Here is a 22,868-nt window from a genome sequence, read left to right as displayed (position 1 = left end):
GTTCTGACTCGAGAAGTGCGGAGCTGATTCCTGTTGCATGTGGCATTTCTGAACCTCCCAGGTTTCAAGTGAATGAAGTTAATAGGCAAATAGTGCATTAGATACAGCACATTAAAAATTGCTCAAGGTAATAATGTGTCTGTTCCACCCCTATTCCTTAGACCCTCTGGACAGTCTCTCAGTGGAAGTTGAGAGGCACTTCCTGGCCATCTTGTTTTGGATGCTGAGAAGTTGAAATGCCATGGCTGGGTCACATGGCACATTCACGGTCAAGCCATGGTGCTGGTGCACGGGGAGGGTTCTGTGTGTGTGTGTATTTTATCATAACTGAATGTTCTCTTCCATTAGTAGCTTTCAAATCCATATTGGGTCTCACCACATCATTTTCAGTAATCCTTTTCTGTCAGTTTCTTGTATAAAATTTTACTTTAACTGAGAGCTATTAAATTAATAAAAATTCTGGTGCTAATAATAGTTGTCGTTTGAGCCCCTACCATGTATCAAGGCAGGATAAGATACAGTGGCTCAGCGGTAAAGAATCTGCCTGTGATGCAGGAGATGCAGCAGGGGTCGTGGGTTCGATCCCTGGTGGGGAAGATCCCCTGGAGGAGGGAATGGCACCCACTCCAGTGTTCCTGCCTGGAGAATCCACCGACAGAGGGGCCTGTCAGGCTACCATCCATGGGGTCACGAAGAGTCGGACACGACAGCATGCATGCATGTAATGTTTTGTGATAGTGGAAGAGTAATTCTTTTTTTTTTTAACTTTTTATTTTGTTTTGGGATGTAGCTAATTAACAATGTTGTATAGTGTCAGGTGAACGGCATAGGCACTCAGCCATGCGTATGCATGTACCCCTTCTCCCCCAAGCTCCTCCCCCACGGAAACTTAATTCTTAACTCTTTCTTACAGGATTGAGATATTAAATGAGATCTTATATGTGAAAAGCAATGTGTAAACTGTAAAGTGCCCTCCAATCCGGGCAGGTTTTACCCTAAGCACCCGAGGACTCTGGAAGCTTATGAGTCCATGACTCAGGAGCCCAGTGTCTGGTGGGCCTGGTGTATATGCTGAGCCCGTCGCCTAATCCATCTGAGCCTGTTTTCCGTGTATGTAAAATTAGGCTGATAGTATCTGCCTTGCACTAAACTAGATGCACTTGTGAGTTGCAGCAGGTACTCAGTGATGGTTAGCATTCACCCCTTCCTCTCCCCTTGCCCATGGGTGCTTGGAATAATGGGATTGATTAAGTCTTCCAGTAGGAATTGTCCTCCAGGGAAATAGGCTTTAAAGTACGTTTTTGTACTTATAAATAATTCTTTTAGCTTTTGGTTTCCCACTGCACTCTCAACACAGTGAATATTCTGGGTCTTAGCATCATCCGAAAGGAGGGGATTGCTGGAACTGGCTCAGCCTTGTGAATCAACTATACTTCAAGTGAGAATTAAAAGAAAGGCGGGGCTTGAGGCAAACTAGGAGCCAGAGGGAACAGGTCTTTGGTAGGGGCTAAAGATGGATGTGGCTAGTTACCTTTTGCCCGTTCTGTGCAAAAAGGGAAAGAGACTGAATTTGGGGACTTCTGGCTGGAAGGAGGCGTTGTTAGAGCTGTAGTATGTGGTGGGAGGGTAGGGGAGCTATGGGCTGCGAAGAGGATGGAAGAGGTGATTTTGACGGTAAAATCTGGACAGTTTGTCATGGGGGAATTCTGTTAGATGAGTATTTGGCTAAATGTGGGACCAATTTCCATCAAGTCCTATAGGATCTCTTGTGGCACTTTGAAGTTTTTGTGCTCTAGGCAGATTTTGACTGGTGGTGGTATCATCATAAATGAGTTTCCATAGTAAGCTGTATGCGGAAAATGAAATTAAATTCCAAGAGGGTGTTTGTTGTGACTGATGCCAGAATTTCTCTGAGAATTTTATTAAGATTCAGTCAGCCTATAAAAGTACCTCTTAGTTCTCTGAAGATATTAATTAAGAAACAATTTAAAAAAAAACCCAGAAGTGTCTCCTTTGTGAGCTTTTGAAATGTAATCTTCCTAAATCTTTGGAAAAAATGAAGTCTAAGAAAAAGTCGCAAGGCCATATATTTTAAAAGCAGTTCCTCCGAAGTGATTTTTTCTTCTCTTCCCGTCTCGTCCCTCCTCTCATATTACTGTGATAATGAGTTAATTTTGGTGTCTTTCACATCTTGGGAGCCTAATTTGTATGTTTATGACCCTTCATCTTTAGATCTCTAACGTGCCTTTTTTCTGAGCTTGCCCGTGTTCGTTCACTGTGAGGAAGTAACACAGCAAGGTTGTGAAGAGCGGAGACTCTGGGGCCAGCCTGGGAACAGGCAGAGTCGTGGTCCTTCTTGGATCGCTGGGGTGTCCTCTGCTGGGCTCACAGGGGCTCCGGAGGTCAGTCGTGTTATTCCCCTGCTCAGATGAGGAGACGGCTCAGAGGCGCCTGCATCCCCAGAGCTGGGGTGGGATGTTCGCCCACGTGGCAGCCCTGATGCCTGTGAGTCCAGAGCCCGGGAGGCAGGGGCCAGGCCGCCCTGCTGGCGCTGGACTCCGTCCTGGAGACGGGCTGGGTTGGGGCTGCGGTTAGAGGTGGCCCCGGGGGCTGCGTGGAGTCCCCAAGGGGCAGCAGAGGACTGAGGCCATCAGGGTAACTGGCCCGAGAGAGCGTGAGGGTTGGACTCACGCCGTTGAGGCTGGCAGGTGGTAGGGCACGGGGGGTGCTGGCCGTGGACGGTGTTCCGTCCTTAGACCTGAGCTTGAGAGATGAGGGGCCAGGTCTCCGCTCCCCCACTTACCCTCACGGCCAGTCTAGTGCCGCAGGCGGGTATTGATGCCATGTGCAGACTGAGAGCCGCTCTAGAAACCACGGCGGCCTCCTGTGGGCTCTCAAGGAGGAAGGTGCCAGGATAAGCCCCAAGCCCTGCCCTGTCTTCGCCCGCCCACCTGGCTTTCGTTGCCACCTTTCCTGGAGCAGCTCGGGATGGAATTCAGGTTCTCAGACCCCAGTCCATGAGGGACGGCAGGCTTGAATGTTCACACTTCAGGCGAAACGATCGCAGGGGAAAAGCCCCGTGGAGGCCACCTCCCTGGGTGGAATGTGCACCCTCCTGCTCCCGGGGGACCCAGTGGGCCGTGCTGGCCATGGGCCTCGGCTCTGGATGGGGGTGGTGGGTGGTCACCATACATCCGGGGCTGGTTGTTGGGCAAGTTTTCGGGGTGGCCGGCCCTGCTGGGAGGTGAGCCCACCCCCCAAGGGGTGCAGTGTGGTGGGGAGCAGGGAAGCAGCGTCAAAGCCCAGGGGCGCTCGTGGGGCCTGCGTGTCCTCATTGTGCAGGGCCCGCCGCCACGTCAGGAGTGTGCTGGTCCTGGGCCCTCTCTCCTTGCCAGTGCCGGCGTCCGTTGCCCAGGCTTCCCGTTTTCTTTGCGTAAACACTCGGACTCTTTAGGTAGCTCCTGCTGAGCTCTGGCCCGTTAGTTAGGTCCTGGCTTTTCTTGGGCTGCGTCCTCACTGCGAGGGGACTGAGGGTCCCTGCTGGGCCTGCCTGCTCCCGGCTTCTGCAGGGAAGGCCTCGCCTCGGTGAGTCACGACGCACAGCGACTCCGCTGCCCTGCCGTGTGGGGGACACCCCTTCCCCCCAAGACGGGGCTTCTGTCCCTTGTCCTGAGGGTGGTCGCCTCGCCGTGGGCTGTTCCAGTGCCCTGCGTGTCTGCTGCACTGACGGGTTCCTGTTCCAGGGGGAGGAAAGCACCTGACCTGGGGATGTCAGCTGTCAGCCTGCCTCCTGAACATCGTGTCCTAAGCAAAGCCCCTCTTTTTCTTTTTGCTGTGTGTTTAGCTGTGTATTTGTGTGTTTGTTTTAGTTATTATTAGGAAGCAAACAAGGTCTTTATCAAATCTTTAAATTTACAGACATGTTACTATGGGCAAGCAGAAAGAGTAATTGTGTTTACCCAGGAGATCACTGATTGATCTCTCCTTGTTCCATGTGGTTCTTGTTCTGTTGGCAGAACCCTCTGATGTGTGTACTGGTTCAGCTTCAGTGTTGAATGTGAAGGGAGGATTGACTGGTTGTTCAGAGGGAGTTGAATGGGTGGACGCTGGGCTGCCAGCCCGGCTGTCCTTGGAGCCTCAGGAAAGTGGCTCAGATGGTAAAGAATCCACCTGCAGTACACGAGACCAGGGTTTGATCTCTGGGTTAGGAAGACCCCCTGGGAAAGGAATGGCAACCCACTCCATTGTTCTGACCTGGAGAATCTCATGGACAGGAGCCTGGCGGGCTACAGTCTGTGGGACCGCAGAGTGTGACATGACTTAATGACTGATACGTTCCCTGCTTTCCCTTTTTCTCCAGCTTCACTTGGGAGTGGCTCTGCTGGTGACAGGGTGACCTCCCCTCTGCTGTGGGAAAGGGAATCCTCCTTCACCCTGGTTCTCTCTTTCTTCTCATCCCGTGGGGTGAGAGGGAGGCGAGTCTTGGAACAGTGGCTCCTGGAGCCCAGCGGCTTCGGGGGGCAGCTGCTGCCCCCACAGCGCTGCCCAGAGCTCTCTGCGCCATCTGCCTTGCCCTTCCTCCATGTCGACCCTGATCCGGTGTGTCTGTGGCTTAGAGATTGCACTTGAACTTCCTTATCCATTCTTGTGAAGACCTTGGAGTGTGGCCCCAAACTCCTTCAAATTGCTGTGGCAGCTTCTGGCCAGAACACAAAAAAATCCTGTTTTGGTGGTGGTGGTGGTATTTTTCAATCAGTTTGTTGCCATTTTTCTAAGTGATACATGAATTTGTTACCCTCCTGCGCCCCACCCTCCCATCATGATCAGTTTGTTGGCCTTTTTCTAAGCCATGCATGAATTTGTTACACTCTTGCACCCCACCCTCCCATCTACTTAGTGAAGTCCAGCAGCAGATACAGAGTTCTCCTTCCCCTGGGACCTCTCCCTCAAAGGGCCCCTCCCTGCTGACTCCTCAGCCATGACCAATTGGAACTTCCAATCAGCCTGTCCAGACCCAGAAACATACAGTCTTGTTTCTTCTGTAAGCATAAATTGGATTGCATCATATATATTGTTTCATATATACGGATCTTTTCATATAATGGATCTCATAGATCTTTTCATGCATTCTTCTTTCTTTTACTTTGTCTACAAAATATTTTATAGTATTGATGTATCATAATTTATGAATCAGTCCTCCATTGATAGACATAATCTAACATGTTAGTTTTGCTATTATATCTTCATACATGCATACTGTTAGGCACACATTTTTTAGGAGTGGAGTCAGTATGCCACAGGTTCCACATGTTTGAACTGGTAGAGCGAATCCCCATGCTGTGCTGTTGAGGGCTGGGCGGGTTTAAAGCACCAATAGATAATGAGGCCGCCCCTTCCCCGTGGGCTGCCATTCTGCCAGACGATAGAAATGGATAGTGCTTAGTAGGCGTTTCACCATCGCTGGTGTGGCTATGAGACTCACTTGACTTTGGGATCTTTCTTGTGGGGGAGGCGTCACGGCCCTGGAGAATGGGGACGCTGAGCCCCCAGGACCACGGCTCTGCTCAGGGTGTCCTGCAGACAGGGGTGGGAACGTGGCAGTGGAAGCAAGTGCTCCCGGTTTCACGTTCTCTCCACTTTTCCCAGAGGCTGGGCACTGTAATGGATCGTTTTATTTCAGGCGTGACCTGCCAGAGTCTTTCTGCGAGCCTCTCCCCAAGGAGGCAAGTGCTTGTAAGCAGCGCATTGATAGCATTTCTGTTCTGCGTAGACGAGGCAGAGGTGCCAGGCCTGGGAGCTGAGCTAGGGGAACGCATGCCAGAAAGTCAGACACTCTGGCTTCGGCACAACCTCTGTTCCCCGTGTGAAGCAGCACCCTGCGGCCGGGCTGTCCCTGCAGCAGGCGGTGCCCCTCCGCCCCCTCCTGGCTCGCTTGGGAAGATGCTTGACGGGTGGTCTCTGAGCGTCCTGGGCAGGCAGAGGGAACATCTGGAGGCCTCACCGGGCCTTTCCCTGCGGACTGAGCCGCACAGTGGACTTTGGGAGGCTCAGACTTAATGACAGTGTCCTGCACCTGCCGGTCAAGGAAGGCCAGGAGGCAGGAGTGATGGAGGCGCAGCTGGGGTGGGAGGAGGCTCCACTTCCTGCTCTCGCTCTGTCGTTCGTGGCTGTGTGATGTAAGTAAAGTTGTCTTTTCTCCCAGCCTCGGTTTCCTCATCTGTAAACCAGGAATAATATCAGGACCCACCCCACAGGGCTGTTGCGGGGATTCCGAGAGTCACGTTTGTAAGGATCAGCACACTGCCAGCACGCACTCAGCAGTAGTAAGCAACTGCTACTTTCGTTTATATTCTCCTTTCCTTAATGGCGGTTTAATCACTAGGTCATGTCCGACTCTGCAACCCCATGAACTGTAGCCCACCAGCCTTCTCTGTCCGTGGGATTCTCCAGGCCAGAATACTGGAGTGGGGTGCCATTTCCTTCTCCGGGGGATCTTCCTCACCCAGAGGTTGAACCCAGGTCTCCTGTACTGCAGGCGGATTCTTTACGTCTGAGCCACCTGGGAAGCCCCTTTCCTTGTGTTTCTAAATGCACGAATGAGTGTTGCCTTCGGTAAATGTGGTAGTGCACATCGTCTGGTAACGTGGAGGAGGATACAGGCAGAGCCGGGTCAGGCGGGGCTGTGGGAACGCCGCGGGATGGAGGGTTTGGGGTTCTCTTCCTGTGCCGGCCCTGCCGTGGGCTGTCAGAGCAGAGGCCCCCCTGCTTAGGGTGACTGGGTCCTGCGGATCCTCTTACAGCCTCTCCGCTTTGTTTCTGAGGCCGAGCCGGGCCGTGAGAGGGGCTGTCCAGCTGTGAACCTGGTGGCTCAGTGTGGAGGTGGGACGGGGCTCTGGGCTTGAGGCTTGGGTCTGTTTACCCTGTTCTCCACGCCGGGTAAATGGGCCACATGCTGCCTCTTCTAGCTGCAGGAAAAGAGGACCACGCAGTGTTCCGGGTGCCCTGCAGAGTCTGCCGTCTGCTGCTCTGGGCCCCTGTGAGCTGAGATCGCTGCAGGGAGGGCCGGCAAGTGCAGCCCACGGTGGGGGGCTCTCGCTTCACCCCCTGCCTGGTTTCGCTCCCAACAGCACCAGCCCTGGGGTGCTGTTACTGTGGTCTCCTGCCCTGACCGCGCGTGTGTGTGCAATGCATGCGGGTGCAATGGCACGCTCTTCTGAAGTCCCTGCTGTTTTCTGATGGTTCCCGCAAATGGGAGAGGCCTGCCGGCTGAGTGTGGGCAAGGCTGTGCCCAGGGTTCCAGAGGACCCTGGCTGCCCGGGTCCGGGGGCAGAAGGGAACCTTGGTGCTGGGGGAGCCCCGTGTGTGCGGGGGAGGAACAGAGCCGCCTGCCCGGTGGGGACACAGGCGAGCCCGCAGACCGCAGGGCTTGCAGAGCTCTGGGTGCTGTGAGGCCAGGCGTGTGTGTGTGCCAGGGTGTGACTGTGGGGCGTGCAAGCACAAGTGCCCTGCAGCGTGAGCCAGACTTCAGAGCAGCGCTCGAAGAGCGCCAGAGGCGCTGCCCTGCGTCAGCTGCTGGACGGCTGTCCCCCGGCTCCCGGGCCTGAGAGGGCCTCGTGGAAGCAGCCTGGGAAGACGGGCCTTGCTTGCGTGTTCACCAGCAGGCCGGCCGGCTGCCCTCATTCTGCAGGCGAGGACATGGCCCTGGGGTGGCCTGGGTCAGGTCGTGGCCCTGCCCAGGGGGCGCCTGCACTTTTGCACCCCACTCCACGCGCGTGCTCCCCGAGGGCTCGCGTGGCCGCGGCCCGCTCAGCGCCCGGAGGAGCTCAAGATTGCTTCTCTAAGGAACCAACAGGTCTCGATTCAGTTCCGGTCCTGGCTCTGCTGTCTCTGAGTGGAGCTGGGACACTGGCCCCTCAGCTGTGCCCTCTGTAGGGTGGGCGCAGCCCCCTACCTCACTTGTAGGCTTGTCTTCATTCACTCAGACTCTGTCCAGCAAATACATGTTTTTCAGGCGGACACTATTCCATGCATTGGGCATTTTGCATTGAGCAAAAGACAGCAAAATCCTTTTCTCGTGGGGCTTAGTTTCTGGTGAGGGGCAACAGACCATAAATAGCTGATCACAATTCATGGTACACATCCCAGTTTCCTAGTGTGCTGCAACAAAGGACCAGCCAGATGGCTTAAGCACCAGGACCTTGTTCTCTCACTGTCCTGGGGCTCCGAGAGAGGACCTGTCCCTTGATCGCCCTGTTCCTGGGGGTGCCTGCGTCCGCTGCTCCCTGCCTCCATCACCACAGGCGTCTTCCCTGTGTCTGTGACCCCTCTCTGTGTGCCGGCCCCTCCTCCACGTGGCCTCACCCTGACCGTGTACATCTGAAGGCCCTCTCTCCAGAAGGGGTCACGTTCTCAGCTTCCAGGTGGCTGTGGGTTTGTGGGGACACTGGTGGACCCAGAACAGTGTGTGAGGTGGGGATGGTCACTGAGACGTCAGGGGAGCACCTGGGCACGGGGTGGTGAGGCGCTGAAAGCGGGTGCAGGCAGGCCTTGCTGAGCAGTCGTGTCTGAGGGGAGTTGTAGTGTGAAGGGGATGCGGTCCGGCCATGGAGGCCTCAAGGTGGACGCGTGCGCCTGCCGGGCTGGTGTGGGGGTGCGAAGGTGGAAGTCGTGTGTGTGCGTGTGTGTGTGTGAGCACATGCATGTGTGTTTGGGAGGGGCCTTTTGCCCCCGTGGGATGGGAGCCAGTGTCGAGTCGCAAGCACAGTGAGCATCACCGGCAGGTGGGCAGCCGGAGGAGGCTTTTTTGGGTTTAGATGGCGCTGCAGCGCTGTGTTCCGGCGCCTGGGTATTTTGCGGCGGTTGTCTCTCTCTGCTCTATTGATCCTCGACCCACCGCCCTCTCCTGTTTGTCCAGCCTCCTCACAGATGCCTGTGCACCACCCGCTCCCCACGCAGAAATCACAGGCAAGAAGAGAGAGCAGACGAGGCCGGGGCGCATCTTGCTGCCAGCCTGGAGCGGGTGGTGCCAGGGATGGTGCAGCGCCCCGGCAGGCGTAGAAACTGCTGACTGAGGCCTGTGCGCCCAGGGCGCTCAGAGCCCGCATCCTTCCGTGGATTCCGTCACCGTGAGAAGAGCGGAGTCAGCGCCTCGGGCCGCCTCCCTTGGCCAGCAGAGCTTAGGGCCAGGAAGGGTGCGGCACAGGGGCCGGGCGCGCCGGCAGCCATGGCGCGCAGACCCTCCCTGCCCCCAGCTCATCGCCGGCCCCGCAGAGCTGTGCGCTGTCATTCCTATTTGCTGTGAAAACACTCGGGCCCGTGTCCAAGCCCCGTCGTCGATGGAATGAGGGCTCCCCGGGCATGGCTAGCCTGATGGCCCGGGCCTGGGCTGGTTTGGCCCGCATGGCCCCCAGGGACTCATAACTGCGGATTGCTCGGCGTCGGAGCTCCTTATCTGGCTCCCGTTTGATTTCCTCTCGGCGTCTCCAGAGGAAAGGGCCTGGCACGGCTGCGATCCGGGCCTGGGAGGAGTGGGCTGCGGGTGGCCCTGCTTTGGGCCGTCTTCCAGGCCTCCCTCTGCGATACTGGTGCAGGAGCAGCCGGTCCAGGAGGTGACCTGGGGCCACTGGCGCTGTCAGCCCTCCGGGAGCGCTGCTTTAGGAGATAATTATGTGTAAGCAGAGATGGAAATTCCCCAAGGCCCGGAGCAGCTGCTCCTCTGTCGGATTTCAGGAATTGCCTTGAGGGTGCCCCTCGCTCCCTGCCCCTGCTTCCCTACAGAATACTCACCCGCCTGAAACGAAAGTGGGGGAAGCCCATGCCTCACTGGGGACAGAACCTTAAAGTGCGTTTTGTGGGATTGTGGTTCTTTCTCCGGAGTTGGTCATGGGGCTGCTTCCCCAGCCCAGCAGAAGAGCTTCCTTCTTTGGCGGGCGCTCCGGGAAGTTTTGGCTCATGTGGCGTCCCCAGAAGTCGGTGGAGTCTGGCCTCATTTCCGCATGAGAGGCAGAGAGGCCTTGCCCGAGGGCGGGAGCCAGGCAGAGCCCCAGGGTCCCGTTAGAACAGGCTCCTTGTCCTTGCCCAGGCGCCACTGTCTCTGTGCTGACGCGCTCCCAGCACGTGGACCCGGTTGTGTTTGGCTCTTTGTGACCCCATGGACTATAGCCTGCTAGGCTCCTCTGTTCATGGGATTCTCCAGGCAAGAACACTGGAGTGGGTTGCCATTTCCTTCTCTAGGGGATCTTCCTGACCCAGGGATCGAACCTGCGTCTTCTGCGGCTCCTGCATTGGCAGGAGGATTCTTTAACGCTGAACCACTGGGGACGTGCCCCAAGCACATAGTAAATAAGGACTATACATACATACTGGATATCGGCCTTGATGATTTCTTTTTGTTTATTGTGTGTTTTAATTTTTAAACTGGGCATCTGTGAGCTACCTCAGGACCCTTCTGGCCCGAAGTCGGGACTGGTTTCATCCTTGCAGCCTTGGGGCCATCACTTGTCTCCTGGGCCTGGTGACCTCCTCTTTCCCGGGGGCTGGATGGGACAGCTGTCATGCGTGTCTCCTTCCTGTGCCCCGCAGCGCAGGCCCCAGGGTGATTTGCCTACAGTGGCTCCCCTGTCACTGCAGGAGCTCCCGAGGGCGGGGACCTGGTGCGCAGAGGTCCCACTGGCTTCCCTGTGGCCCGTTCTCCTTGGCCAGACCCCGGGGTGTTGCTCTCTGGGTGAGCGTCGATGGGGAGGGAGGAACAGGTGGCTGGGGTTTGATGGACACCTCCCCCCTGGCTTTGGGGGCAGGTGTCCCCAGCTGTTCAGTGTGAGCTCTGTGTTCCTGCCTCAAGTTTCATGCAACTTTTGATCCTTGCCCTGAACAAAGTCCCTTTATTTCTGGATGTTGTAGAGAGAGTTGTTTCTGCAGTTTTGCAGAAAAGAATGGATCATGACGACAAAGTTGACTATATATTATATTCCAAATTTATGAAATATCTAGGCTTTGGAAAAATACCATAAAGAATTTTATTTCAGTGGTTGCCTCTGGATTTTAGTATTAAAGGAGATTCTTTTTATCTTTTTGTGTTTCAGCATTCCATGTTGAGCACGTATTGCCTAGATAATAAAGGCTATTAATATTAAAATTTCTATAAATAATAAATAGCTATTTATTACACTTTAGTATGTGCTGCACACACACAAATTGCCATTAAACTCTTATTTAATCCTTGTTATGAACCTGTGAGGTTCTTTAACAATATAAATGCTAGCCCATTTTATTTTATTGTGGTGAAATATAGAAAACTTACCTTTTTAACCATTTTAAAGTTCTGTGGCATGAAATACATTCACAGTGAGATCCTTTTTTTAAACTCCTTCTTTTAGAAATGAGGAAGCTGAGATTGAGAGAAACAAAGATGCTTAAGGTCACAGAGAGTAAGGAGTCCCGGAAACAGGATGTAGACCCAGGGTGCTGGTACTCAGAGGTCTAGAATCTCTGATTTGTGACTGCTGGGGTCTGTGATTACCTACCCTGCCCTACGATCACCATGTGATTGCAGAAAGCAGTGTGTGTATCTCTCCTTTGAAAGCTCTGGAGTTGTGTTTAGTGTGTTTACAGGGAGGTGGGTGGTCACCTGGCTTGGGGCACGAGTGGCTGACGTAAGTGACACCACGGTTTCTGCACCTGTTTGTTAAGCAGGTGGAAGAGTGTGTGTGTGTGTGTGTGTGTGTGTGTGTGTGTGTGTGGCCTGTGTGTTCGAGTTCTGTCTCCAGAAGGTGCTCAGCCGTAGGAGCCAGCGGGAAGACCAGTGGGCTAGAGCTCAGATACCTGGCTTTCCCAGGCCTGGGTGCACTGTGTGGGTGATTTTAGAGAAAAGGCATTGAACTTGAAGTTAGAAGGTCTGTGCAGTAGACCTGATTTTTACCATGGGGTAGACCTGGTGGCTCAGAGGTTAAAGCGTCTGCCTGCAATGCGGGAGACCTGGGTTTGATCCCTGGGTTGGGAAGATCCCCTGGAGAAGGAAATGGCAACCCACTCTAGTACTCTTGCCTGGAGAATCCCGGGGACGAAGGAGCCTGGCAGTCTACAGTCCACAGGGTCGCAAAGAGTTGGACACGACTGAGCGACTTCACTTTCACTTTCTTTCTTTCTAGACATGCTGTGGCCTCAATTTCCTCATTTCTAAGTGGGTGATGAAAGCGGGCTTGTTCTGCTTGCCTCGTGATTGCAGAGGATTAAATGTAATGATGGGGTCAAACTGCTAAACAAACTAAAGGCCTACTGAGTAAATTTCTGGGATGGGTATTTGAGAGCTCAGTCTGGGAGAGGAGTCTATGCTGCTGATGCTGGAGACCTGGGAGGGTGGATTTGGATGTGAAGACTAGCAGCTTTGCTTTGACTTGTTCCCTTTGGTTTTGGCCGTCAGCTTGCTTCCTCCACCGTTGCTTAGTTGGTGAAAGACAATGTTCCATTGTCTGCCTTGTACTGTATATTGGAATGCTCTGGGATTTTACTGGCTTTGACTCTGCCAAGGCCCTTGGATTCACTTCCCTGGTTCCCCCGTCTCCTGCCCCAAGGCTCACACCTTCCTAGTGAAATGAATTATGATAGAGGAGGTCTGTTTTGTAGCTACCTGGTGGTTGAAATTATGTAGCAGCTTTCCCTGGTCTTCTGTGCCTTTCTCATCTTTATAGCCAACAAAGTCTGTCTCTTCCTATTCCCTAATCTTGAGAAACCAAGCGTGGGAGTGGGTGGGACCTGGAAGACTTGCTGGTGAGGCAGTGCTGGTGAACGCAGTGCTTGCTTCTCGCTGCACCAAGATGCTGTGAAATACCACAGTTAAGAAGACAAGGTCTCAAGGAGCCCACTGTGTCCTGGCGAAGGTATAGATACTCCAGAAACAACTGTGAGGGTGAAGGATATAGGTAGCTTGAAAATGGACTGTCAAGAGAGGTGGCAGCCTTTTGTTTAAATGAATGAAAATACATCATGGGAGCTGGTCAGAGGGGTGCAATGTCATCATGACTTTGAGACTCTGCTTTTTAACAACTGTTTGAGTCAGCTGTTTTTAAGCTAAGGTTTCTGTCTGGCCCCTCCCAAGATAATTTCTCGAGCCGTCACTGTTTCAGTGCACGTTTTGAATGACAGGAAAGCTGGGGTGCCGTGGCAGGGCCCTGCGGAAGTCAGTGGACCCGCCCGCCCCCTTGGGTCTGGCGTTGGGAATGGTACTGGAAGACTAAGTAGGTCACAGAGATCTATTTTGAACTGAGTGTGGCCGGGCTGCCTGGACGTCTAATTTCCGGATCAAATATTGTTGGGCTTGTTTGCCCAGGAGGTTGGCAGCGAGCACTCTCTGGTGGGTCGTGTGGTATATTTATAAAGTGTGAAGAGTCTGGAGGTAAGGAGAGACCTGCCAGCCACTTCTCTGTCTGGTAGGGGCGCCGGTGGTGGAGAGGTTTCAGAATCCTTCCAGAAGGCGGGGGAGTGTAGTTTTTCCCCACCCCGCGGCCTTGATTTTTCTGAAAATGGTCAGTCCTCATTAACTTTCTGAAGTCTTTTTCTTTTCAAGAATGAGATCTAGTTATTACCCAGGGCTGGGTGGTTTCTGCTTATGCTACTAGGAGCAGCTGTTTGCTGATGCAGTCTTTTAGGTGTGTTGTTTCATTTACTCCTCACAACAACTTAGGAAATGGGAATCATTGTCCCTGTTTTGTAAGGCAAGAAACAGCATCAGGGGATGCCAGCAGACCCAGTGTGTAAGTAGCAGGGCTAGAGACTTGAACCCAGGTATTTCTGTTTTAATTTCGTTAAAACCTCTAATTTTGTACTGGAGCATGGCTGACTAGCAGGCTGTGATGGTTTCAGGCGCACTGCGGGCCAGCCAGGTTGTGCCTGTATCTGTTCTCCCCCAGGCTCCCTCCCGTTCCCGCTGCTGCATAACGTTGAGCAGAGGAATCCAGGTCTGTCTGCTCAGTGTGGCCTCTTGCTTCACTCCGCGTGCTCTTGGGAGCCCATCTGGAGCGGTGAGTCAGGTAGTGGCTCCTGGGCCTGTTCAGAGGCAGGAGTGACCTCCCTCCGGAGGGGAACAGGTGTGGGTGCTGGGGCGCTGGCCTCCCGACTCAGATTCTGTGCGCAAATGGGGCCACGTTTCAGACCAGCTCTCTCATCTGATGGACCACAGAATCGTCGGAATTTTGCTCTTTTTTGGAGTTTTCTCCCACTTCCCTTTTTTTTTTCTAGGTGTTCTTGCCTAAGGCCTTGGGTGAGTGCAGTGGGGCGGTGAGGTCCGTGAAGAGACGCAGGTGGTGATGGAGTCACCTCCACCCACTCCTCGGGACGCAGGGCCTGTCCGCCTGGACATCCTTCTGTCCTCAGGACTGCTTTCCCTGCGTTTCTGGGGAGTAGACACACGCTTTTGGGTGTGTGTTTGCCCGTCTCTGTCTGCAGCTCCTCCCCCCGAGTCTCTTGCAGCACCCCGGCAGTCAGCCTGCTGCTCCTGGTGTCTCTGTCGCGGGCGTGTCACTCTTCTTGGGCGCTGTGCGCAGGCTTGCCTCCCAGTGAGCTGCCGTCACTCCCAGCTCACAGACTGGTTCTTTTTCTTTTCTTTTTTTACAAATTTTGTTTATTTACTGACTGCACCAGGCCTCTGTTGCTGCGTGTGGCCTTCCTCGAGCTGCAGAGCTCTGGGCTGCTCTCCGGTTGCAGAGCACGGGCTCAGTAGTTGACGCACATGTCTTAGTTGCTCCGCAGCATGAAGAATCTTCCCAGACCAGGAATCGAACCCGTGTCTCCTGTATTGGCAGGTGGATTCTTAACCACTGGATCACCAGGGACGTCCCCAGATGGGTTCTCAAGGGACATCACAAACCTGAGACTTTAGGGTAGCATACTGCATTCAGACATCAGAGTGGGTATTAACTGAAACTCAGTCGTCTTCTGAGAGTGAACGTGTGCCCGCTTCACGTGCTGCCCCTGCTGGCATGGATGCTGTGGGGCCTGGGGGCCGCGTCTGGGCCCATCTGAGTGTCCCTCCCAGTCACCTCCCGGCTGTTTACTCAACTTCTGCATCTGTGTCCCCCAAGCCAGGCATCATAATAATAGCTGAAGGAGCTGAGTAGATGTAAACGAGACAGTGTACGTGAGATTGCCCGGAACTCAATGAACAGGTTACTGCTTTCTGTCTTTATTTTAAGCCAGCATGACTTGGAGAGACCACAGACCTTTAAATCGGGTGCAGAGGCCTGAGCCACTCCCACCGCCCCGAGAGCCTTAGTGACTGACCTCCCCAGTGCACTCCCTCCTCCAAAGTGAGAGAGAGAGGATGGAGCATAAAGAGTCCTGCTTTAGCCAGGTGTTTTCTGAGATTTTTGGTTTGGGAGTTGGGTAGCTGTCATTTGCTTCATTTGCTGGGACCAGAGCTCTAAGGGTGTCCTTGTTAACCACATGGCCATTCTCAAGTGCCCAGGCCCAGTAATTTAAAAAATGAAGAAATGCCAAAATAGGATGTTAGAAACAGATTTTTTTTTTTAAATTGAAGTATGATATTTTGGGTTTCCCTGGTGGCTCAAACGGTAAAGAATCTGCCTGCAGTGTGGGAGACCTGATTTCGATCCCTGGGTCGGGAAGCTCTCCTAGAGAAGGGCATGGCAACCCACTCCAGTATTCTTGCCTGGAGAATCCCTATGGACAGAGGAGCCTGGCGGCTACCGTCCATGGGGTTGCAGAGTCAGACACAACTAAGCATCTAAGCACATCACACACACATGGTATATTTACAATGTTGTGTTAGTTTCAGGAGGGCAGCCAAGTGATTCAGTTATATACATACATATATATATATAGCTTAAGATACTGAATGTAGTTCCTTGTGATACAGAGTCCTTGTTGGTAATCTATTTTATGTATAGTAGTCTATATGTGTTCATCACAAATTCCTAATTTATCTCATCCTCCTCCCCTTTCCTCTTTGGTAACCATAAGTTTTATCTTCAGTGTCTGTTTCTGTTTTGTAAATAAATTTATTTGTGTGATTTTTTAGATTCTGCATGTAAGTGCTATCATGTGGTATTTGTCCTTCTTTGTATGACTTACTTCACTTAGGGTAATCTCTAGGTTCATCCATGTTGCTGCAAATGACATTACTTCATTCTTTTTTATGACTGAGTAATATTCCATTGTGTATATATACCACATCTTCTTATCCCTTCATCTGTCATGTTGCTTCCATGTCTTGGCTATTGTAAACAGTGCCACTATGAATAGTGGGGTGCGTGTATCTTAGACGAGTTACAGTTTCCATCTTTTCTGGATATATTCCCAGCAGTGGGATTGCTGGGCCATGTGATAACCCTCTTTTTAGATTTTTAACGAATCTTCATACTGAGAAGCAGGTATTTCAAATATACACATTGGACATATGAATACTTTTAGTACACACATATACAGTGACCTTATAATCTTAAGATGACTTTTAAAGTCTAACTTTGAGGGCCTGGCCTCATCTTTCAGAAGACCTACTTAAGCATCCAGCAGATTCAGTCTTATTTTTGACTGCCTTATGGGAGGCTTTTCATCCTACCCACTCTTCCTTCCTCTTGTAATTTTGATTCTGGACAAATATAGAGCAAGTTCCAGAGGAACCGGAAAGGATTTTCCATCTTTTGAGATTCCAGTCTTGTGATATTTGTAATGTGATTTTGGACAGGTGACCTTACTTCCAGCCTCAGGGAGCTTACAGTCACACCAGGGAGGTAGCGCTGGAGTCGTGACAGTCCTGCTGTTGCTGTGGGTATATCCAAGGATGGGCTTCCCTGGTGGCTTGGTAAAGAATCTGCCTGCAATGCCGGACATGCGGGTTCGATCCCTGGGTTGGGAAGATCCCCTGGAACAGGAAATGGTTACCTATTCCAGAATTCTTGCCTGGGAAATCCCATGGACAGAGGAACCTGGTGGGCTACAGTCCATGGGGCCGAAAAGAGTCGCACACAACTTGGTGACTAAACAACAAGAGCAGACAAGGATGCTTTTCTTCCAGGCTTGAGACTTGGCTTGGTGGTGGCAGTTTTTGATTCTTAATACATTAGCAATTTGTGGTTTTTTTCCTACTAAAAAAATTCAGCTAGGATTAAGGAGTGGGCCTTCCAGCATGAGCTGCTCTCTCCCTGGACTCCTGGGTTTCCGTTACACCGTTTGGCACAGTGGGTTATACGGTCACCTGTTTACCTGTCCATCTGCCCAGCCTGAGGGCGCGATCCGAGGACGGGCGCCTGGCCGTAGCTTAGGCTTGCTACCACCTCACTGGTTTTGCTTCGTGTAGAAAACAGACCTTTCCCGCCTGAGAGGTCTGAAGGCGGCCCTCAGCATGGTGCAGGGGCCAGTCAGCAGCCGCAGAGCTGCCTGCGACCACCGTGGGGCGTCAGGCGCTGCGGGGCGGAGGCTGGAGTCGGAAGTCCGCGCCTGTCCGGCAGCGAGGCTTGGCCCCCTCCCGCCTGCGTCCTAGGCCTCCAGAGCAGTGGGGACCAGCTCCCGGGCAGGTGGCCTGCGACAAGCTTGGGGGTGAGTGGCGCTGGCTCGCAGTTTACAGGCCAGAATCCGGAGGGCTTGGGCAGCACTTGGGTGTGGGTCAGCGGACTCCAGGTGCAGGCCCTGGGCCACCCTGGTCACTGCTGTGTCCGCCCCGGGACGTGTGCAGCCCTGCGCATTGAAGTGACCTGGCAGCCTAAGAAACTTAAGCTAGATGTCAGGGCCAGCTTCCTGATTGTTTTTTTTTTTTTTTTTTTGCCGTTTTATTTATTTATTTTTAAAATTAGAGCTAAAACAGGGCATTCTGGAACAGAGCTTTTCAAGCTATCATCCAGAATCCACAGTCACAGAGTCAATTTAGTAGGTTGATACATTGAAGAAAAAGAAAAGGGCTTCCCTGGCAGTATAGTGGTTAAGACTCTGCACTACCAATGAACCTTCTGTAACAGGTTCAATCCCTGGTAACAGAACTAAGATCCTGCACCTGTGTGCAGTGCAGCAAAAAAAAAAAAAAGGAAAGGGACCTAAGAGTATGGGATTAAGAGATACACACTACTATGTATAAAATTAATAAATAACAAGGGTATATTGTGGAGTTTCCCTGATGACTCAGCAGTAAAGAATCCGCCTGCAGTGCAGGAGACTGGGGTTGGATCCTTGGGTCGGGAAGACCCCCTGGAGGAGGGCATGGCAACCCACTCCAGTATTCTTGCCTGGAGAATTCCGTGGATAGAGGAGCCTGGCAGGCAACAATCCATAGGATTGCAGAGAGTCGCACACAGCTGAGCGACTGAGCACACAGCATATATTGTACAGCACAGAAAATATACCCAATATTTTATAATAATTTTCAATGGAATATAATTTATATAAGTATTGAATCATTATGTTGTACACCTGAAACTACTGTAACATTGTAAACCGACTATACTTGAATTAAAAAAGGAAAGAGGGTTAGAAAGTCAGCGCGTCACACACGGCATGTGTCCCAGATCTCGATGGAAATACATTTCAGGGCCGGAAATGCCCTAGAGATACTGGGATTTGTTTAAAGCCATCTAGCTTAGAGGGTCGAGTTCTTAGGGGCAAAGATGTTTTCTGTACCTTTGATGCTCCCTTCATCCAGCTGGTTTGTCTGGGAGAACCCCTAGCGTTTTCCCTTCAGACTGGAAGTGAGAACCTGCCCTGACGGAGGAAACGGCAGGGGGCCTTCCTGGGCTTTGTGCCTGAGGGGAGGCTGAGGGGAGGCAGAGCCCCGCGGGGAGAGGCGGCCGAGGGCTGCGCGCTCACCTCTGAGGGGAGTGAGGAGCCCCGCGGGGCGAGGGGGATGGGCGCTCACGTCTGAGGGGAGGCAGAGCCCCGCGGGGAGAGGCGGCCGAGGGCTGCGCCGAGGGCTGCGCGCTCACGTCTGAGGGGAGGGAGAGCCCCGCGGGGAGAGGCGGCCGAGGGCTGCGCGCTCACCTCTGAGGGGAGTGAGGAGCCCCGCGGGGCGAGGGGGATGGGCGCTCACGTCTGAGGGGAGGGAGAGCCCCGCGGGGAGAGGCGGCCGAGGGCTGCGCGCTCACCTCTGAGGGGAGTGAGGAGCCCCGCGGGGCGAGGGGGATGGGCGCTCACGTCTGAGGGGAGGGAGAGCCCCGCGGGGAGAGGCGGCCGAGGGCTGCGCGCTCACCTCTGAGGGGAGTGAGGAGCCCCGCGGGGCGAGGGGGATGGGCGCTCACGTCTGAGGGGAGGGAGAGCCCCGCGGGGAGAGGCGGCCGAGGGCTGCGCGCTCACCTCTGAGGGGAGTGAGGAGCCCCGCGGGGCGAGGGGGATGGGCGCTCACGTCTGAGGGGAGGGAGAGCCCCGCGGGGAGAGGCGGCCGAGGGCTGCGCGCTCACCTCTGAGGGGAGTGAGGAGCCCCGCGGGGCGAGGGGGATGGGCGCTCACGTCTGAGGGGAGGGAGAGCCCCGCGGGGAGAGGCGGCCGAGGGCTGCGCGCTCACGTCTGAGGGGAGGGAGAGCCCCGCGGGGAGAGGCTGCCGAGGGCTGGGCGCTCACCTCTGAGGGGAGTGAGGAGCCCCGCGGGGAGAGGGGTGCTGGGCGCTCACGTCTGAGGGGAGGCAGAGCCCCGCGGGGAGAGGCGGCCGAGGGCTGCGCGCTCACCTCTGAGGGGAGTGAGGAGCCCCGCGGGGTGAGGGGGATGGGCGCTCACGTCTGAGGGGAGCGGGGAGCCCCCTTGGGGCAAGGGGATCAAGGGCTGGGCACTCACGTCTGAGGGGAGGGAGAGCCCCGCGGGGCCAGGGGGCCGAGGGCTGGGCGCTCACGTCTGAGGGGAGCGGGGAGCCCCTTAGGGCAAGGGACCAGGCAGAGCCACTCTCGAGAATGGAATGACTCTTTTTGATTCTTAATAAGCTACCTTTCGTTTTGTTTCCTTCCTGGCCTTGGTTTTAGTTTGAACTTTAAAGGGCTTGCTAGAGCTAATCTGGCAAAATTGGCAAAAAGGCAAAATTTGCCTTTCGCACATGCATCTTTGCTAGACTGTGCTTTGGCCAAAAGTGGGGCTATGGAGTTAATCTCAGGCCACCGCTGGTGTTTCAGGTGTGTCTGTGGGGAGCCGTGCACAGTCAGCTGATTGAGTTGCTGTCTGATGGGCCCCCTGCCCCCCGAGTGCCGCTGGCGCTCCTGCCTGTCTCCTGGCTCGCCGCCGCCCCTGTCCCGCTGGTGTCTTACTTGTGTCAGAAGAGTCGGTTTTGTCATTTGTGGTTAGCTCACTCTGCCTTCAGCGAGCTATTTTCTTCTTCACTTAATTTAAAGGTGTCGCTGTGGCCTCTCCTGGTGCAGTCCCTCCATGTTTCTGTCTTGCCACTGGCCGTCCTGCTAAAGCGTCGGCGGCGATCAGCCGCACGAAGCCGGTGAGGCAGGTGCAGAGAGGCTGTGTCTGTGCCCTGGGTCGCTCTCGGCTTGCCCATCCCTCCTCGGCCCAGACAGAGTTTCAGCGAGTCCTTCTGCAAGTGCTGCTCCTGGCTTAGAGCCAATTTGAAATACTATTTTAAGGGATGGGACATACTTTTTTTTTTTTTTTAATTAAGACTTTACATTTTAGAGCAGTTTCTGGGGCTTCCCTGATAGCTCAGTTGGTAAAGAATCTGACTGCAGTGCAGGAGACCCAGGTTCAATTCCTAGGTTGGGAAGATCCACTGGAGAAGGGATAGGCTACCCACTCCAGTATTCTTGGGCTTCCCTTGTGGCTCAGCTGGTGAAGAATCCACCTGCAATGTGGGAGACCTGGGTTCGATCCCTGGGTTGTGAAGATCCCCTGGAGAAGGGAAAGGCTACCCACTCCAGTAATCTGACCTGGAGAATTCCATGGACTGTATAGTCCATGGGGTCGCACAGAGTTGAACACGACTGAGTGACTTTCACTTTCACTCTAACTCTAGTTCACAGTAGTCTTGAGCGGAAGGTAGAGATTTCCCACATTCCTCCTGCTTGCCCCCACCGTGTACAGAACCGCCCCGTCATCAGCCTCCCCACTGGAGCGGCAGTTGTTGAAATGGACAGACCTGCATAGACACATCCTGATGGCCCGGAGTCCATCGTTTACCTTGGGGTTTATTCTTGGGGCTGTCCGGTGTCCAGGTTTGGACACATGCGTGGTGGCGCATATCTGGCATCATAGTGTCACACAGGGTCCCACTGCCCTGAAACCCTCTGTGCTCTGCCCCGTCCTCCTTCCTCTGTTTACGGTCCTCCCCCCCCCCCCCCCTGGTTTACCTTTTGCACCACGACCTATGATTGGAATGCACGGAGTGGAGCCCTCTCAGACTGGTCTCTTTCACTTAGGAATGCACTACAGTGTATCTACTCACCTACCTTGGTTGGATACGAAGGCTACCTTGGTTGCCTCCAAGTTTTGGCAGTCATGAAAACAGCTGTTTAAAAACATCCAAGTTCAGGTCTTTTGGGTGAACCCCAAGGGGTGTGATTTCTGGATTGATGATAGGAGTATCTTTAGTTTTGTAGAAGCTGCTAAGATGTCTTCAGTCTTCCAGTGCCTGTTTTATGTTCCCACCAACAGTGAATGAGAGTTCTTTGCTCTACATCTTCACTAGCATTTGGTGTTAGTATCTGGATTTTGGCCATTTTAATAGGTGTGTAGTGGAATCTCAGTCTTGTCTTAATTTGCACTTTCCTGATGACAAATGATGTGAGAAGATTATCTTTTAAGCAGTTCTGGTTTTTTTTTTTTTTTCTTTTCTTTTACACTAGGGACTTCTGTCTTTCCAAAGAGAAAAATGGTTTCACTAAAAATGAGAACCAGAGCAGAGAATCCACTCTTCCAGCAAGCCCACCCCACTTAGGGCCTGTGCTGGGCCCTCCCAGATGTTTTCTTTGGTTTAGAAGTCTCAGAGCCCACCTCGTGGTTTTGAGTGGATTCCTGGCTTAGGAGTGATTTTGTTGTTAAAAATATTGTGGAAATGCAGCAACCCTTGTTAATTATTTGGTAGAGTTGCGTGAGAGTCCCTTGGACTGCAAGAAGATCAAACCAGTCAGTCCTAAAGAAATCAGTCCTGAATATCCATTAGAAGGACTGATGCTGAAGCTGAAGCTCTAATACTTTGGCCACCTGATGCAATGAACCAACTCATTGGAAAAGACCCTGATGCTGGGAAAGATTGAAGGCGGGAAGAGAAGGGGATGACAGAGGATGAGATGATTGGATGGCATCACTGACTCAATGGGCATGAGTTTGAGTAAACTCCGGGAGGTGGTGATGGACAGGGAGGCCTGATGTGCGGTCCATGGGGTCGCAAAGAGTCGGATATGACTTAGTGACTGAACAACAAGAATTACATGTCTTAGCTTTCTCCTGCTAGTGTTCTTGGCCTTTTAAAAAGAAGTATACTGTTTGGGTTCCTTCTGCCGAGACTTGAGCTTCTTGAAAGAAGGGGTGAGACTAGAAAAACTTTTTTTTTTTTTAACTTCTTTGATCTCACTGAGGTTTTGCATTTTGCTTTCAGTGTCCTTCTGGCTTTTCTTTGTAGCATTTCCTATTTTCAAGACATGTTTAAGGGTTCCTTAAAAGTTAAACATAGGGTTACCATGTTGTTTGTTGTTTAGTCACAAAGTTGTGTCTGACTCTTTTGTGACCCCATGGACTGTAGCCTGCCAAGCTCCTCTGTCCATGGGATTCTCCAGGCAAGAGTACTGGATTGGGTTTCCATTTCCTTCTTCAGGGGATCTTCCTGACCCAGGGCTCAAACCTGAATCTCCTGCATTGCAGGCGGATTCCTTCTCATCTGAGCCACCAGGGAAGTGCCCAGTAAATACCAGTGTTTGTCTCTGGTCTGTGGACGGAGACAATGAAGTGGCCGC

General features: G+C 53.1%; 1 long non-coding RNA gene across 1 annotated transcript in view; it reads left to right on the top strand.

Annotated features, from left to right (window-relative positions):
* LOC133040651 (uncharacterized) overlaps positions 1-22,868 on the top strand; it is an 83,189-nt gene that overhangs the window by 2,203 nt on the left and 58,118 nt on the right. The window lies entirely within an intron of this gene.

The sequence above is a fragment of the Dama dama genome, chromosome 2, assembly GCF_033118175.1.
Source record: "Dama dama isolate Ldn47 chromosome 2, ASM3311817v1, whole genome shotgun sequence".
NCBI lineage: Eukaryota > Metazoa > Chordata > Mammalia > Artiodactyla > Cervidae > Dama > Dama dama.
This window is presented reverse-complemented; position numbering and strand designations above follow the sequence as displayed.